Here is a 17,043-nt window from a genome sequence, read left to right as displayed (position 1 = left end):
TACAGGCATGCCCCACCATGCCCAGCTAATTTTGTATTTTTATTAGAGACGGGGTTTCTTCATGTTGGTGAGGCTGGTCTCGAACTCCCAACTTCAGGTGATCCACCTGCCTTGGCCTCCAAAAGTGCTGGGATTACAGGCGTGAGCCACTGCACCTGGCCCCTTTCATTCCTTCATTTTTTTTTTTTTTAACTATACTTTAAGCTCTAGGGTACATGTGCACAATGTGCAGGTTTGTTACATGTGTATACATGTCCCATGTTGGTGTGCTGCACCCATTAACTCGTCATTTACATTAGGTATATCTCCTAATGCTATCCCTCCCCCATCCCCCCACCCCACAACAGGCCCGGTGTGTGATGTTCCCCTTCCTGCATCCAAGTGTTCTCATTGTTCAATTCTCACCTATGAGTAAGAACATGTGGCGTTTGGTTTTTTGTCCTTGCGATCGTTTGCTGAGAATGATGGTTTCCAGCTTCATCCATGTCCCTACAAAGGACATGAACTCATCCTTTTTTATGGCAGCATAGTATTCCATGGTGTATATGTGCCACATTTTCTTAATCCAGTCTATCATTGATGGGCATTTGGGTTGGTTCCAAGTCTTTGCTATTGTGAATAGTGCCGCAATAAACATATGTGTGCATGTGTCTTTATAGCAGCATGACTTAAAATCCTTTGGGTATATACCTAGTAATGGTATGGCTGGGTCAAATGGTATTTCTAGTTGTAGATCCCTGAGGAATCGCCACACTGTCTTCCACAAGTCCCACCAACAGTGTAAAAGTGTTCCTATTTCTCCACATCCTCTCCAGCACCTGTTGTTTCCTGACTTTTTAGTGATCGCCATTCTAACTGGTGTGAGATGTTATCTCATTGTGGTTTTGATTTGCATTTCTCTGATGGCCAGTGATGATGAGCATTTTTTCATGTGTCTGTTGGCTGCATAAATATCTTCTTTTGAGAAGTGTCTGTTCATATGCTTTGCCCACTTGTTGGTGGGGTTGTTTGTTTTTTTCTTGTAAATTGTTTGAGTTCATTGTAGATTCTGAATATTAGCCCTTTGTCAGATGAGTAGATTGCAAAAATTTTCTCCCATTCTGTAGGTTGCCTGTTCACTCTGATGGTAGTTTCTTTTGCTGTGCAGAAGCTCTTTAGTTTAATTAGATCTCATTTGTCAATTTTCACTTTTGTTGCCATTGCTTTTTGTGTTTTAGACATCAAGTCCTTGCCCATGCCTATGTCCTGAATGGTATTGCCTAGGTTTTCTTCTAGGGTTTTTATGGTTTTAGGTCTAACATTTAAGTCTTTAATCCATCTTGATTTAATTTTTGTATAAGGTGTAAGGAAGGGATCCAGTTTCAGGTTTCTACATATGGCTAGCCAGTTTTCCCAGCACCATTTGTTAAATAGGGAATCTTTTCCCCATTTCTTGTTTTTGTCAGGTTTGTCAAAAATCAGATGGTTGTAGATGTGTGGTATTATTTCTGAGTGCTCTGTTCTGTTCCATTGGTCTGTATCTCTGTTTTGGTACCAGTACCATGTTGTTTTGGTTACTGTGGCCTTGTAGTATAGTTTGAAGTCAGGTAGCTTGATGCCTCCAGCTTTGTTCTTTTGGCTTAGGATTGACTTGGCAATGTGGGCTCTTTTTTGGTTCCATATGAACTTTAAAGTAGTTTTTTCCAATTCTGTGAAGAAAGTCATTGGTAGCTTGATGGGGATGGCATTGAATCTATAAATTACCTTGGGCAGTATGGCCATTTTCACGATACTGATTCTTCCTATCCATGAGCATGGAATGTTCTTCCATTTGTTTGTATCCTCTTTTATTTTGTTGAGCAGTGTTTTGTAGTTCTTCTTGAAGAGGTCCTTCATGTCCCTGGTAAGTTGGATTCCTAGGTATTTTATTCTCTTTGAAGCAACTGTGAATGAGAGTTCACTCATGATTTGGCTCTCTGTTTGTCTGTTATTGGTGTGTAAGAATGCTTGTGGTTTTTGCACATTGATTTTGTATCCTGAGATTTTGCTGACGTTGCTTATCAGCTTAAGGAGATTTTAGGCTGAGACAATGCGTTTTTCTAGATATACAGTCATGTCATCTGCAAACAGGGACAATTTGACTTCCTCTTTTCCAAATCGAATACCCTTTATTTCCTTCTCCTGCCTGATTGCCCTGGCCAGAACTTCCAATACTATGTTGAATAGGAGTAGTGAGAGAGAGCATCCCAGTCTTGTGCCAGTTTTCAAAGGGAATGCTTCCAGTTTTTGCCCATTCAATATGATATTGGCTGTGGGTTTGTCATAAATAGCTCTTATTATTTTGAGGTACGTCCCATCAATACCTAATTTATCGAGAGTTCTTAGCATGAAGGGCTGTTGAATTTTGTCAAAGGCCTTTTCTGCATGTATTGAGATAATCATGTGGTTTTTGTCTTTGGTTCTGTTTATATGCTGGATTACGTTTATTGATTTGCGTATGTTGAACCAGCCTTGCATCCCAGAGATGAAGCCCACTTGATCATGGTGGATAAGCTTTTTGATGTGCTGCTGGATTTGGTTTGCCAGTATTTTATTGAGGATTTTTGCATCGATGTTCATCAAGGATATTGGTCTAAAATTCTCTTTTTTTGTTGTGTCTCTGCCCGGCTTTGGTATCAGGATGATGCTGGCCTCATAAAATGAGTTAGGGAGGATTCCCTCTTTTTCTATTGATTGGAATAGTTTCAGAAGGAATGGTACCAGCTCCTCCTTATACCTCTGGTAGAATTTGGCTGTGAATCGTCTGGTCCTGGACTTTTTTTGGTTGGTAAGCAATTAATTATTGCCTCAATTTCAGAGCCTGTTATTGGTCTATTCAGGGATTCAACTTCTTCCTGGTTTAGTCTTGGGAGAGTGTATGTGTCCAGGAATTTATCCATTCTTCTAGATTTTCTAGTTTATTTGCATAGAGGTGTTTATAGTATTCTCTGATGGTAGCTTGTATTTCTGTCGGATTGGTGGTGATATCCCCTTTATCATTTTTTATTGTGTCTATTTGATTCTTCTCTCTTTTCTTCTTTATCAGTCTTGCTAGTGGTCTATCAATTTTGTTGATTTTTTCAAAAAACCAGCTCTTGGATTCATTGATTTTTTGAAGGGTTTTTTGTGTCTCTATCTCCTTCAGTTCTGCTCTGATCTTAGTTATTTCCTGCCTTCTGCTAGCTTTTGAATGTGTTTGCTCTTGCTTCTCTAGTTCTTTTAATTGTGATGTTAGGGTGTCAGTTTTAGATCTTTCCTGCTTTCTCTTGTGGGCATTTAGTGCCATAAATTTCCCTCTACACACTGCTTTAAATGTGTCCCAGAGATTCTGGTATGTTGTGTCTTTGTTCTCATAGGTTTCAAAGAACATCTTTATTTCTGCCTTCATTTCATTATGTACCCAGTAGTCATTCAGGAGCAGGTTGTTCAGTTTCCATGTAGTTGAGCCGTTTTGAGTGAGTTTCTTAATCCTAAGTTCAGTTTGATTGCACTGTGGTCTGAGAGATAGTTTGTTATAATTTCTGTTCTTTTACATTTGCTGAGGAGTGCTTTACTTCCAACTATGTGGTCAATTTTGGAATAAGTGTGATGCGGTGCTGAGAAGAATGTGTATTCTGTTGATTTGGGGTGGAGAGTTCTGTAGATGTTTATTAAGTCTGCTTGGTGCAGAGCTGAGTTCAGTTCCTAGATATCCTTGTTAACTTTCTGTCTTGTTGATCTGTCTAATGTTGACAGTGGGGTGTTAAAGTCTCCCATTATTATTGTGTGGGAGTCTAAGTCTCTTTGTAGGTCTCTAAGGACTTGCTTTATGAATCTGGGTGCTCCTGTATTGGGTGCATATATATTTAGGATAGTTAGCTCTTCTTATTGAATTGATCCCTTTACCATTATGCCATTATGTAATGGCCTTCTTTGTCTCTTTTGATCTTTGTTGGTTTAAAGTCTGTTTTATCAGAGACTAGGATTGCAACCCCTGCCTTTTTTTGTTTTCCATTTGCTTGGTAGATCTTCCTCCATCCCTTTATTTCGAGCCCGTGTGTGTCTCTGCACGTGAGATGGGTTTCCTGAATACAGCACACTGATAGGTCTGGACTCTTTATCCAGTTTGCCAGTCTGTGTCTTTTAATTGGAGCATTTAGCCCATTTACACTTAAGGTTAATATTGTTATGTGTGAATTTGATACTGTCATTATGATGTTAGCTGGTTATTTTGCTCATTAGTTGATGCAGTTTCTTCCTAGCATCGATGGTCTTTACAATTTGGCATGTTTTTGCAGTGGCTGGTACTGGTTGTTCCTTTCCATGTTTAGTGCTTCCTTCAGGAGCTCTTGTAGGGCAGGCCTGGTGGTGACAAAATCTCAGCATTTGCTTGTCTGTAAAGGATGTTATTTCTCTTTCACTTATGAAGCTTAGTTTGGCTAGATATGAAATTCTGGGTTGAAAATTCTTTTCTTTAAAAATGTTGAATATTGGCCCCCACTCTCTTCTGGCTTGTAGAGTTTCTGCCTAGAGATCAGCTGTTAGTCTGATGGGCTTCCCTTTGTGGGTAACTCGACCTTTCTCTCTGGCTGCCTTTAACATTTTTTCCTTCATTTCAACTTTGGTGAATCTGACAATTATGTGTCTTGGAGTTGCTCTTCTCGAGGAGTATCTTTGTGGCATTCTCTGTATTTCCTGAATTTGAATGTTGGCCTGCCTTGCTAGGTTGGGGAAGTTCTCCTGGATAATATCCTGCAGAGTGTTTTCCAACTTGGTTCCATGCTCCCTGTCACTTTCAGGTACACCAATCAGACATAGATTTGGTCTTTTCACATAGTCCCATATTTCTTGGAGGCTTTGTTCATTTCTTTTTATTATTTTTTCTCTAACCTTCTCTTCTTGCTTCATTTCATTCATTTGATCTTCAATCACTGATAGCCTTTCTTCCAGTTGATCGAATCGGCTACTGAAGCTTGTGCATTTGTCACATAGTTCTCATGCCATGGTTTTCAGCTCCCATCAGGTCATTTAAGGACTTCTCTACATTGGTTATTCTAGTTAGCCATGTGTAATCTTTTTTCAAGGTTTTTAAGTTCTTTGTGGTGGGTTCGAACTTCCTCCTTTAGCTCGGAGAAGTTTGGTCATCTGAAGCCTCCTTCTCTCAGCTCATCAAAGTCATTCTCTGTCCAGCTTTGCTCCGTTGCTGGTGAGGAGCTGCATTCCTTTGGAGGAGGAGAGGTGCTCTGATTTTTAGAATTTTCAGTTTTTCTGCTCTGTTTTTTCCCCATCTTTGTGGTTTTATCTACCTTTGGTCTTTGATGATGGTGACGTACAGATGGGTTTTTGATGTGGATGTCCTTTCTGTTTGTTAGTTTTCCTTCTAACAGTCAGGACCCTCAGCTGCAGGTCTGTTGGAGTTTGCTGGAGGTCCACTCCAGACCCTGTTTGCCCGGGTATCAGCAGCAGAGGCTGCAGAACAGCGAATATTGCTGAACAGCAAATGTTGCTGCCTGATCGTTTTTCTGGAAGTTTCGTCTTAGAGGGGTACCCAGGTGTGTGAGGTGTCAGTCTGCCCCTACTGGGGGGTGCCTCCCAGTTAGGCTACCTGGGGGTCAGGGACCCACTTGAGGAGGCAGTCTGTCCATTTTCAGATCTCAAACTCCGTGCTGGGAGAACCACTACTCTCTTCAAAGCTGTCAGACAGGGACATTTAAGTCTGCAGAGGTTTCTGCTCCCTTTTGTTTGGCTATGCCCTGCCCCCAGAGGTGGAGTCTACAGAGGCAGGCAGGCCTCCTTGAGCTGCAGTGGGCTCCACCCAGTTCGAGCTTTGTTTACCTACTCAAGCCTCAGCAATGGCGGGCGCCCCTCCCCCAGCCTCGATGCTGCCTTGCAGTTTGATCTCAGACTGCTGTGCTAGCAATGAGCAAGGCTCTGTGGGTGTGGGACCTTCTGAGCCAGGCGCGGGATATAATCTCCTGGTGTGTCGTTTGCTAAGACCATTGGAAAAGTGCAGTATTAGGGTGGGAGTGACCCGATTTTCCAAGTGTCATCTGTCACAGCTTTGCTTGGCTAGGAAAGGGAATTCCCCGACCCTTTGTGCTTCCTGGGTGAGGTGATGCCTTGCCCTGCTTCGGCCCACCCTTGGTGTGCTGCACCCACTGTCCTGCACCCACTGTCCGACAAGCCACAGTGAAATGAACCCGGTACCTCAGTTGGAAATGCAGAAATAATCCGTCTTCGTCTTCTGTGTCGCTCACGCCGGGAGCTGTAGACTGGAGCTGTTTCTACTCAGCCATCTTGGAACCGCCCCTTCATTCCTTCTTATGGCCACTTAGTATCCGCTGTATGGAGATACCATGTTTTATTTATCCATGCATCGGTTGATGGACTTTAGGTTGTTTCCACCCTTTGGCTATTAAGAATAATGCTGCAATGAACACTCATATACATGTATTTTGTGGGAACAAAGTTTTGTGGGAATGTACAAGTGTTTGTGGGAACACATATTTTTAGTTCTCTTGGGTATATACTTGGGAGTGAAATTGCTGGGTTTAACTTTTTGAGGAACCGTGAAACTTTTCCAAAGCATCTGCGCCATTTTACATTTCTACGAGCAATGTCTGAAGGTTCCAGTTTCTCTATATCCTCATTAACACTTGTTATTGTCCATCTTTTGATGAGAGCCATTCTAGTGGGTATGAAGTGATGTCTTATTTTGGTTTTGATTTATATTTTCCTGATGGCTGATGTTGTTGAGCATTTTTCCCATGTGCTTTTTTTTTGTTTTGTTTTTGAGACAAAAACTTCCAATCAACTCACTCTGTTGTCCAGGCTGGAGTACAGTGGCGGAATCTCAGCTCACTGCAGCCTCTGCTTCCTGGGTTCAAGTGATTCTCCTGCCTCAGGCTCCTAAGTAGCTGGGACTACAGGCGCATGCCACCACGCCCAGCTAATTTTTTTTGTACTTTTAGTAGAGACGGGGTTTCACCATGTTGGCCAAGATGGTCTCGATCTCCCGACCTCGTGATCCACCCACCTCGGCCTCCCAAAGTGCTGGGATTACAGGCGCGAGCCACTGTGCCTGGCCCTCTTTGTCAAATTTTAAGTTGGGATTTACTTTCTTTTTATTGTTTAGCTGTAACAGTTCATTATATATTCTGGATACTAGTCCCTTACTAGATCCATGCTTTGCAGAATTTCTCTCCCATTTTGTTATTGTCATTTCACTTTCTTTCTTTTTCTTTTCTTTTCTTTTTTTCTTTTTTTTTTTTTTTTTTTTTGAGATGGAGTTTGGCTGTGTTGCCCAAGCTTGAGTGTAGTGGCACAATCTCAGCTCACTGCAACCTCCGCCTCCCGGGTTCAAGCGATTTTCCTGCCTCAGCCTCCCAAGTAGCTGGGATTACAGGTATACACCACCGCACATGGCTAATTTTTGTATTTTTAGTAAAGACAGGGTTGCATAATGTTGGCCTGGCTGGTCTTGAACTCCTGGCCTCAAGTGATCCACCTGCCTCGGCCTCCCGGATTGCTAGGATTACAGGCATGAACCACCATGCCTGGCCCATTTCACTTTCTTGATGGTGTCCTTGGCAGCACAAAAGTTTCTAATTTTGGTGAAGTCTAATTTATTTATTTTTTCTTCACGTGTTTTTGGTGTTATATATTTAAAAAAATTGCTAACCCAAGGTCATGAAGATTTATTGTTTTCTTTTAGGAACTTTATAGGGTTTTTGCATTTAGGTCTATGACCCATTTTGAGTTAATTTTTGTTCATCATGTGAGTTAGGGGGTCCAACTTTATTCTTTTTCTTTTCTTTTTTTTTTTTTTGAGACATTCTCTCTTTGTCACCCAGGCTGGAGTGCAGTGGCACGATCTTGGCTCACTGCAGCCCCCGCCTCCCGGGTTCAAGTGATTCTCCTGCCTCAGCCTCCTGAGTAGTTGGGATTACAGGTGCCTGCCACCACGCCTGGCTAATTTTTTTTCTATGTTTAGTAGAGACGGGGTTTCACTGTGTTGGCCAGGCTGGTCTTGAACTCCTGACCTCAGGCGATCCACCCACCCCGGCCTCCCAAAGCGCTGGGATTACAGGCGTGAGCCACCACGCCAGGGCTAACTTTATTTGTTTATATATGAATATCCAGTTGTCCAAGCAGCATTTGTTGTAAAGACAATTCTTTCCCCATTGGCACTCTTGTGGAAAATTAGTTGATGGTAATTTTTTTTTCTGGACTCTTAATTGTATTCCATTGATCTTATGTGGTACTTATGCCAGTACCACACTATCTTGGTTATTATAGCTTTGTAGTAAGTTTTGAAGTTGGGATGTGTGTCTCCTCCAACTTCATTCTTTTTGAAGTTCGTTCTGGCTGTTCTGGGTTACTTGTACTTCTATGTGAATTTTGGCATAAGCTTGTCAATTTCTCCAAAGAAGTCAGCTGGGATTTTGATAGGGATCGCATTGAGTCTGTAGATCAATTTGAGGTGTTTTACCATCTTAACAATATTGTCTTCCAATCTATGAACAGGAGATAGCTACAATAAAGAACCAGTAAATCTTCCTTTTTTCCAGGAAGGAGACAAATTTGTTGGTAGGCAAAACTTAGAATTTAATTTTTTTGTTTTAATTGATTATTTTTTATCTTGGCTATTACCTAATAAGAAAGGCATCTTATGTTACTGTCATGTTTAGATTAGGTGTTCCAGGAATGAGTAATTTCATCTGTAGGATATGGATTTTATTAAGCTTATAGATTGTCTTCTCATGTTTTGGCTTCATCCCTTTCTTAATTTTATATGTCCCTTCAAGGCTTCATTCTAGTTGCTGGCTTAATTTTTTTCTTTTTATGCAAATTTAATTGCAATAAATAATTCTTTTATAAAGCAAACAATATATGGGGACAAGTGATTTATCCTAGCATTTCTTTCCTGTATGTTTGCTTCACCTTAAATGTGTCATGTATAATGTGAAGATTTGGGGCTGATATTAATTCTCTTAGGGAAGGTGTGATGTGAGCAAGATGGCAGAATAGGACCTCTCGGCACTTGCCCACCTGAAGAAACACCAACCTGACAACCATCCACACACACACCTTCACAAGAGCCAGGAAACCAGGCAGGAGACCACAGCTACACCCAGGGGTCGCACAGAAATAAGAAAAGGTGCGTGGAAGAGGATGGGAACGACAGCCTTGCACCACCGGAGTCAACCTCCTCCGGCCCCAGACAGCACAGTGTGGAGGGAGATGACCTCCACTAGGGAAAGCAGAGCAACGTGAGTGCCAGGCCTGCCTCGGACACCAGCACCAGGCTGCCCTGGTAAAAAGCAGCACCGGGTAGGCCCTGTGGCCCCAGACACCAGGCTGGGTCATGGACTGAGCAATGTTTTTTAATGGAAAAAAAAAAAAGTCTGTTAATAGTTAAAAAGAAAGAAAAGAAAAATTTCAAGTAATACTTAAGTTTGGAAAATACCTAGTGATTTTTGTTTTGACAATATAGTGGTCCAAAAACTCTCAGCACAAGTTCCTTAAAATTCTCATTAAGAGATAAAAATCCCCCCATCCCCATCCCCAACATCTTTCAAAATGCAAAGCTCATTGTTAAGAAAGGAAAAGGAAATCCTTTTCCCAAAAGCAGGAATTCTGAAAGTCAGTGGGCCTTGGAAGCTAGCGAATGCCCTGCCTAGCTGTGGTAACAGCTTTCAGTGCCCACATAGGAGGGATAGAAAATAAACCTCAGACCTACCCAGACTTGGGAGTTGATGGCAGACCCATGTGTAAAGCCAAGATCCCCTTAAACAACACGTTTAGCAAAAGAATGAAATAGAAAATACCTCAGTCCTTAAAGTAAGAAAATAAGGAAACTTGATCTTGTTGGAAGGTGTATTGGTCAGGGTTCTCTAGAGGGACAGAACTGATAGGATATATACATATATAAAGAGGAGTTTATTAAGTATTAACTCACATGATTACAAGGTTCCACAATAGGCTGTCTGCAAGCTGAGGAGCAAGGAGAGCCAGTCCAAGTCTCAAAAATGAAGAACTTGGAGTCCGACGTTCTAATGGGGGAAGCATCTAGCACAGGAGAAAGATGTAGGCCGGGAGGCTAGGCCAGTCTCGTCTTTTCATATTTGCTGCCTGCTTATATTCTTAGCTGCGCTGGCAGCAGATGAAGGGTGGGTCTGCCTCTGCCAGCCCACTGACTCAAATGTTAATCTCCTTTGGCAGCACCCTCACAGACACACCCAGGATCAATACTTTGCATCCTTCAATCCCATCAAGTTGACGCTCAGTATTAAGCATTACAGAAGGAAACAAAACCAATCCCAAGAGGGTTTAGTTTAAAGTTGTCCTGGCATAAGAGTGACCACAAACTCCTGGCAGAAAAACGTAAATCTTTCTGGAGTGACAAGCTACATTCTGAATCAATGTAGTGAACAGAAAACATGAAAAAGCTTCACGGAAGCTCTGGATCGAGATGTTAGACCCGAAACATACTACCTTTGTCTCTCTCCTAAGGTCTCATTTAAGTATCCCTTTCGAGACGGAGTCTTGCTCTGTCACTCATGCTGGAGTGCAGTGGCGTGATTGTGGCTCACTGCAACCTCTGCCCCCCTGGGTTCAAGCAGTTCACCTGCCTCAGCTTCCCAAGTAGCTGGGATTACAGGTGTGCACCACCATGTCCATCTAATCTTTGTATTTTTAGTAGAGACGGGGTTTCACCATGTTGGCTGGGCTGGCCCAAAGTATTTTTAAGGGAAAGAAACTATAATGACAATCATATCTGTTGCCACCACGCTGTGCTAGGAATTCATAGGGGAATACAAATGGTCTCCTCCTAGAGAGAGCTCATTTCTGTTTGAGGAGACAGATCTGCAGTGTTTCGTGAGTGTAGTGCGGAAGGCATTAGTCTATTTCAGACAGGCAGGAGAGGAGTTTAGGAAAGCAGTGTTGGGGGTGGGTGACATTTTAGCTGCGTATGGTCTTATTTAATTGGCTTTTAATTTCAGGCTCCATGAGTTGTCATTGGAGGGACTAGATTTTACGGAGAACAGACTTAAAGAAACTCAGAACTTGGCCGGATGCGGTGGTTCATGCCTGTAATCCCAGAACTTTGGGAGGCTGAGGCGGATCACCTGAGGTCAGGAGTTTGAGACCAGCCTGGCCAACATAATGAAACCCTGTCTCTACCAAAAATACAAAAAGTAGCTGGGTGTGGTGTCGGGCACCTGTAATCACAGCTACTGAGGAGGCTGAGGCAGGAGAATTGTTTGAACCTGGGAGGCAGAGGTTGCAGTAAGCTGAGATCACGCCACTGCACTCCAGCCTGGGCAACAAGAGTGAAACTCTGTCTCAAAAAAAGAAAAAAAAGAAAGAAACTCAGAACTCTGGTATGGAAAGATGAATGTGGAGAAAAGCTGTAGTCAGAGTTCAAATCATCTTTACAGTACACATGAACTCGCTTGCTCACTAAACCCAAAGATGGTAAAATAGGCAGTATTTCTTAAAGCCAAAGGAGTGGGTTTTTCAGGTTATCCAAGAGTGAATCAAAGGCTGGAACCAGGGTGATCAGGGGTCAAGCGTGGACTTTGCTTGGCCATCTCTTTTGGATGGTGCACTCACCAAGGGCACTGACTGTTTACAAAGTGTCCTTCCTCTAGCACGTGGTGGGTACACCTGGTAGTCTAGGAACCTTCCAGGTACCTCTCCAAGGCATAGGGCACAGCATCCCTGTTTCAGCCATCTCTCTGTCCATCTTCTTCCCAACACTGTGATTCTTTTTTTTTGAGATGGAGCCTCGCTCTTGTTGCACTGGAGTGCAGTGGCGCGATCTCGGTTCACTGCCAACTTCCACTTCCCGGGTTCAAGTGATTCTCCTGCCTCAGCCTCCTGAGTAGCTGGGACTATAGGCACCCACCATCATGCCTGGCTAATTTTTGTATTTTTAGTTGAGACGGGGTTTCACTATGTTGGCCAGGCTGGTCTCGAACTCCCGACCTCAGGTAATCCGCCTGCCTCAGCCTGCCAAAGTGCCGAGATTATAGGCATGAGCCACATTGCCTGTTCTGAACACTGTGATTCTTTTTTTTTTTTTTGAGACGGAGTCTTGCTGTGTGCCCAGGCTAGAGTGCAGTGGCGCAATCTTGGCTAACTGCAAGCTCCGTCTCCCGAATTTACGCCATTCTCCTGCCTCATCCTCCCGAGTAGCTGGGACTACAGGTGCCTGCCACCACGCCTGGCTAATTGGTTCCAATTACTTTAGACAGATGCTTTTTAAAGGAAAATCCGTGGTGCATGCCTCATACCCCTACTCCGGGATATAAGAAAGTAAGTTATGTTTTTTCCAAACTTTTTTGATAGACATATATGGAAAGTTTGTATAATTTTGAAGATGTATTTTCTCTCCATGTAATTATGGCTAGAAATAGCCGGTGAGAGAAGCAGAGTGTGTTTTCAAACCTGGGAACGTGTGGGGCCCGCTGTTTCCCATCCGGCATTCTCCCATGGTCATCACCTAGTTGAGTGCGGCCACCAGGCTGCCCCTATGGATCTGTCACTGCCTTGTTCTTCCGATCACTGCAAGTGCCCACGTTTGAGAAGGCTGATGAGGGTTAAGGTGTTTTCTAGAGCATCAGTGGCTGGTTAACTTGGGGTTAGAACTTGTGGTTTCAAAGGCATAAACTAACAGTGATATTTCTGTTTCTGGAACACTCACCGAGAGTTTTAGGCTTATGCTCTGTGTTCGCATTATTTCATTGAGTCTTTTCGACAATCGTAATTAGATTTGACGATCCCTGTTTCTTAGGGATATGCAGATGTGGCCCTGGAACTCAGGACTTTACAGCTCCAGGCTGTATTCCTCCCTCTCCATCCTTCCAGAGATGAGTCCTGTGCCTGGAGTTTCCCTCTGATGTTGTCACTTTATTTCTTATTAACAGAATAAAGCAGGTCTAAACTTACTTTCTACTTGGAAATGGAGTAGTGAATTAATATTTGGATCCCTCAGAGTCTGTGTTGTGAGTAAAGCTCCTTGTCTTGAGTCGTCTTGGAGCCACTTCCGTTGGAACCTCACATAAACATCTGGGCCCTGAACTCGGACTTCGTGACTGTGCAGCCTATTGAAAGATTAGAACAAAGATGCGCTGATTAATGTTCCTTAAAAGAGCAGCAGGTTGGAAATGAGTTTGGGGATTTCATCTCATTTCAAGATTTCATGAGGATATTGGCCTGGCTTTGCCCGGGACTGTTTTGTACTCCCCGGCTCCTTGTGCCGTAGGTGCCTGTGTCAACCAAACATGGCTTTGTCCTGAGGCTCCCTGGGCTCACGGCTTCCCAGTCAAGTGTCTGCCTAGTGCCCAAAAGCAGTTGCGCTTGAGCTTTTCCCATTAAGGAACCGTTTTAGGGCTTTGAAGTGATGTCAATTCCATTTGCAATATAGTATTTATCATTTGATTTCTTATTACGCTGAAATGATAAGAGGAATGAAATAGTATTATTACTGATCATAGTATTACAACCTTTCATCTTAGATAGGTTCCATGAAAGAATCAATGGGAGTTCCAACACATTGGAGGCCAAGGCATGTGACCTTCCCCGGCTGTCACCTTTATTTTAGATGGTGGCCTCTTTAAGGGCACTGGCTAAGATCAGTATTTGTCTTTTCTGCCCCAACATCTTTTATCATATTTGGCACATAGTGGGTGCAGCTGAAGGTCTGGGCATTTCCAGATTTGTGATAAAGGTGTTAAGTACCCCCACCTCTTCTTCTTTTTTTTTTTTTGACATGGAATTTCACTCTTGTTGCCCAGGCTGGAGTGTAATGGCGCAATCTTGGCTCACTGCAACCTCTGCCTCCTGGGTTCAAGCAATTCTGCTTCAGCCTCTCAAGTAGCTGGGATTACAGGCATGCACCACCACGCCTGGCTAATTTTGTATTTTTTAGTAGAGACGGGGTTTCTCCATGTTTGTCAGGCTGGTCTCGAACTCCCAACCTCAGGTGATCCACCTGCCTTGGTCTCCCAAAGTGCTGGGATTACATGTGTGCACCACCGCGCCTGGCCAATCCCTGCCTCCTCTTTACAGACCTCCTCCACCCCGTCCCTGGCTGCTGTCCTCCAGCACTGGGGCTTCTGTTGGCTGCTGTACTGCGTGCTCCTGGAAAGGGACAGGCCATGTCCTACTCAAATTTGAATACTCATGGACCATAGACCTAGACAACAACTTCTAGATGAAGACATAGGATATCTTTGTGACCTTGGGCAAAGATATTTCTAAGATTAGGACATAGAAGACACTAACCATAGAAGAAAAAACTGATAAATTGAGCTACATCACAGAGAAATGCTCTTGCTTATTAAGACTCCCTTAGGAAAATAAATTGGCAACAGACTGGGAGGAAATATTTGCAAAACATATATAACTAAGGACTTGCATTCAGAATATATACAGAACTCCTACGACTCAGTAATAAAACAAACGATCTAATTTTAAAAACTGTCAGAAGATTTGAACAAGCACTTCACAAAGGAAGATATACCAGTGGCCAGTAATCATATGAAAAAGGTTCAACATCATTAGTTTTCAGGGAAATGGAAGTTAAAGCCACCAGAACGTCTAAAATAAAAGACTGATATCCTCATATGCTGGTGAGCAGGTGGAGCGACGGTGATTCTCACACATCGTCGGCGTCGCTTTCACTGTAGGAAAAGTGGGGGTGGCAGAGATGCGATATGTATGTAAATAGTATGGGAGACACAGAGAAAGGACATTACGGTTAGGAGAATTTAGGGAAAGAAGCAGCAGCTTCCCGCTGAAGGGTGTGAGGACGAGCTTCTTGGAGAGGGTGGCATTGGAACTGAGTCTCCAAAGGGAGAGCCAGATGTGGCTGTGGAGGGAGCGCAGGAGCAGAGAGCCTGTGTGCCCTGGCGGCGTCACCTGGTGCAGTCCACCTCATACGCTTCCACCCATGATTCTATGTCAAAGAGGATTTCATTGGACTTAGAGCAGCTATTTTGTTTATTTTTTCATTGATTTATTATCATCCTCCCCACTGATTCTAAGCCAGGGGACTAGCCTGTCATTAGCATGGAGGCCCCCAGGGGTAGGAGTCTTAGCCTGTTTTGTTCACTGCTGTATCCCCTGCCACAAGAGTGGCTGGCACAGAGTAGGGGTTCAGTAAATATGTGTTGACAGAATGAGAAAACAAATGAGTTAAAGCTGTTCAATCTGGTGAGGTCATAGGTAGGCAGTGGGGCCTCGAATTCCCAGAGCAGGTTGGGGCTAACTGAGGAGGGCCTGGCATGCCCGTGAAGGCATTTGGGCTCCATTTTACAGTCCTGAAGGGGTCTAGTGGTTTCAAGATGGGATTGTCTTAGTCCGGTGAGGCTGCTCTCACAAAATGCCACACACTGGGTGGCTGATAAACAATAGAAATGTATTGTGCACAGTTCTAGAGGCTAGAAGTCCATGATCCAGGTACCAGCATGTTTGGCGTCTGGGGAGGGCCCACTTGCTTGTTCACAGACCGCCATCTTTCCTCTGTGTTCTCACTTGGTGGAACAGGTGAGCTAGCTCTTTAGGGTCTCTTCTTATAAGAACACTAATTCCATTTGTGAGTGCTTCACCACCCTGACCCAATCACTTTTTAAAGTCCCCACCTCCTAATTCTATCACCTTGGGGGCTAGGCTTTCAACATGTGAATTTTGGGGAGGCACAAACATTCAAACCGTGGCTGGGGTGATGGGCTCTGAGCCATGTCTCAGGAACCTTAGTCTGGCAGGGGTGCGTGGACAGGTGAAGGAAGGTGGAGAGATGGTAGGAAGACGATGCCGATTCCTCTTCCAGATGAGGGCTGACGAGGGCCCCAGCGAAGCCATGGCAGTGAGCGCAGAGGAGAGGGGATGGAGGGAGGGTTTGGAGGCCCATGTTGGAAGGGCATTTAAGCTAAGGCTCTGTACTCACAGAAACGTCAGGGAAACATTCATCGTCCAGGCACAGGAGGGAGAGAAGCACTTCCTTAAGCAATGCTCCTGGAGCAGCAGAGTGGGCTCTGCCTTCCTTCTTCTCTGAAGGCAGCTGTGTGGTGGGCAGGGCCCAGGCCCAGAGTCAGGTCTTGTCCCTGGTACTTCTTGGCTGTGTGATTTTGCACAGGTGATTAATGTGTCCCTGAGCTGTTAATGTCCTTATTTGCCAGCTCACAGGATGGTTGTATTGAGTAAATCAGGTATGTTAAGTCTGCTGCCATACAGTAGGTGCTGAAGAAACAGAAGTTGTTGGCTGGGTGTGGTGGCTCACACCTGTAATCCCAGCACTTTGGGAGGCTGAGGCAGGCAGATCACCTGAGGTCAGGAGTTCGAGACCAGCCTGGTTAACATGGTGAAATCCCGTCTCTACTGAAAGTACAAAAATTAGCCAGTCATGGTGGTGGGTGCTTGTAATCTCAGCTACACAGGAGGATGAGGCAGGAGAATCGCTTGAACCCGGGAGGCGGAGGTTGCAGTGAGCCAAGATCATACCACTGCACTCCAGCCTGAGCGACAGAGTGAGACTCCGTCTCAAAAAAAAAAAAAAAAAAGAAACAGAAGTTATGATTGCTACACTACAGGGTTGTTGGGAGGATTCAGTTGGGTCTTGGATGAAAGAAAACTTTTTGTAAACCCTGAAGTCTTAAGTCTAATTTCAGTGGTATTATTAATAATTCATTTCCCAGTTACATGGTTCTGTGTCTTCTTGTGTTTTAAGAATTTTTGTGTTCAATGAGAGACCTTGATAAAATCCTGTTGTGTAGATGAACTCTTGTTCCTTTTCTTTTCTTTTGTAAAGGAACTTAAAGTAGAGGTCTCAGATTTGTAGCAAGTACCTTTGTGGCAGAGAATCTGGGCTTTATCGGCAGGAGGATGGGCTGCACCTGCAGCCATGGCTGGGGAAGGTCTGAAGCCACCTGGGGCCTGTGCCCTGCGCTGCTCACCAGGCTTTCCTTCTCCTTGATGTCTCCTCAGGTCTTTGTTTTATGAAGAAACATTTTTAATGTGTGCTTCTTTTTTCACTTA

At 43.8% G+C, this 17,043-nt stretch overlaps 1 protein-coding gene across 6 annotated transcripts in view; it reads left to right on the top strand.

Moving 5' to 3' along the window:
- Positions 1 to 17,043, top strand: part of TRAPPC9 (trafficking protein particle complex 9) — a 724,494-nt gene that overhangs the window by 69,857 nt on the left and 637,594 nt on the right. The window lies entirely within an intron of this gene.

The sequence above is a fragment of the Nomascus leucogenys genome, chromosome 16 (assembly GCF_006542625.1).
Source record: "Nomascus leucogenys isolate Asia chromosome 16, Asia_NLE_v1, whole genome shotgun sequence".
In the NCBI taxonomy this organism is placed as follows: domain Eukaryota; kingdom Metazoa; phylum Chordata; class Mammalia; order Primates; family Hylobatidae; genus Nomascus; species Nomascus leucogenys.
Note: the sequence above shows the minus strand (reverse complement) of the source record. Positions and strands in the feature narration are given on the sequence as shown.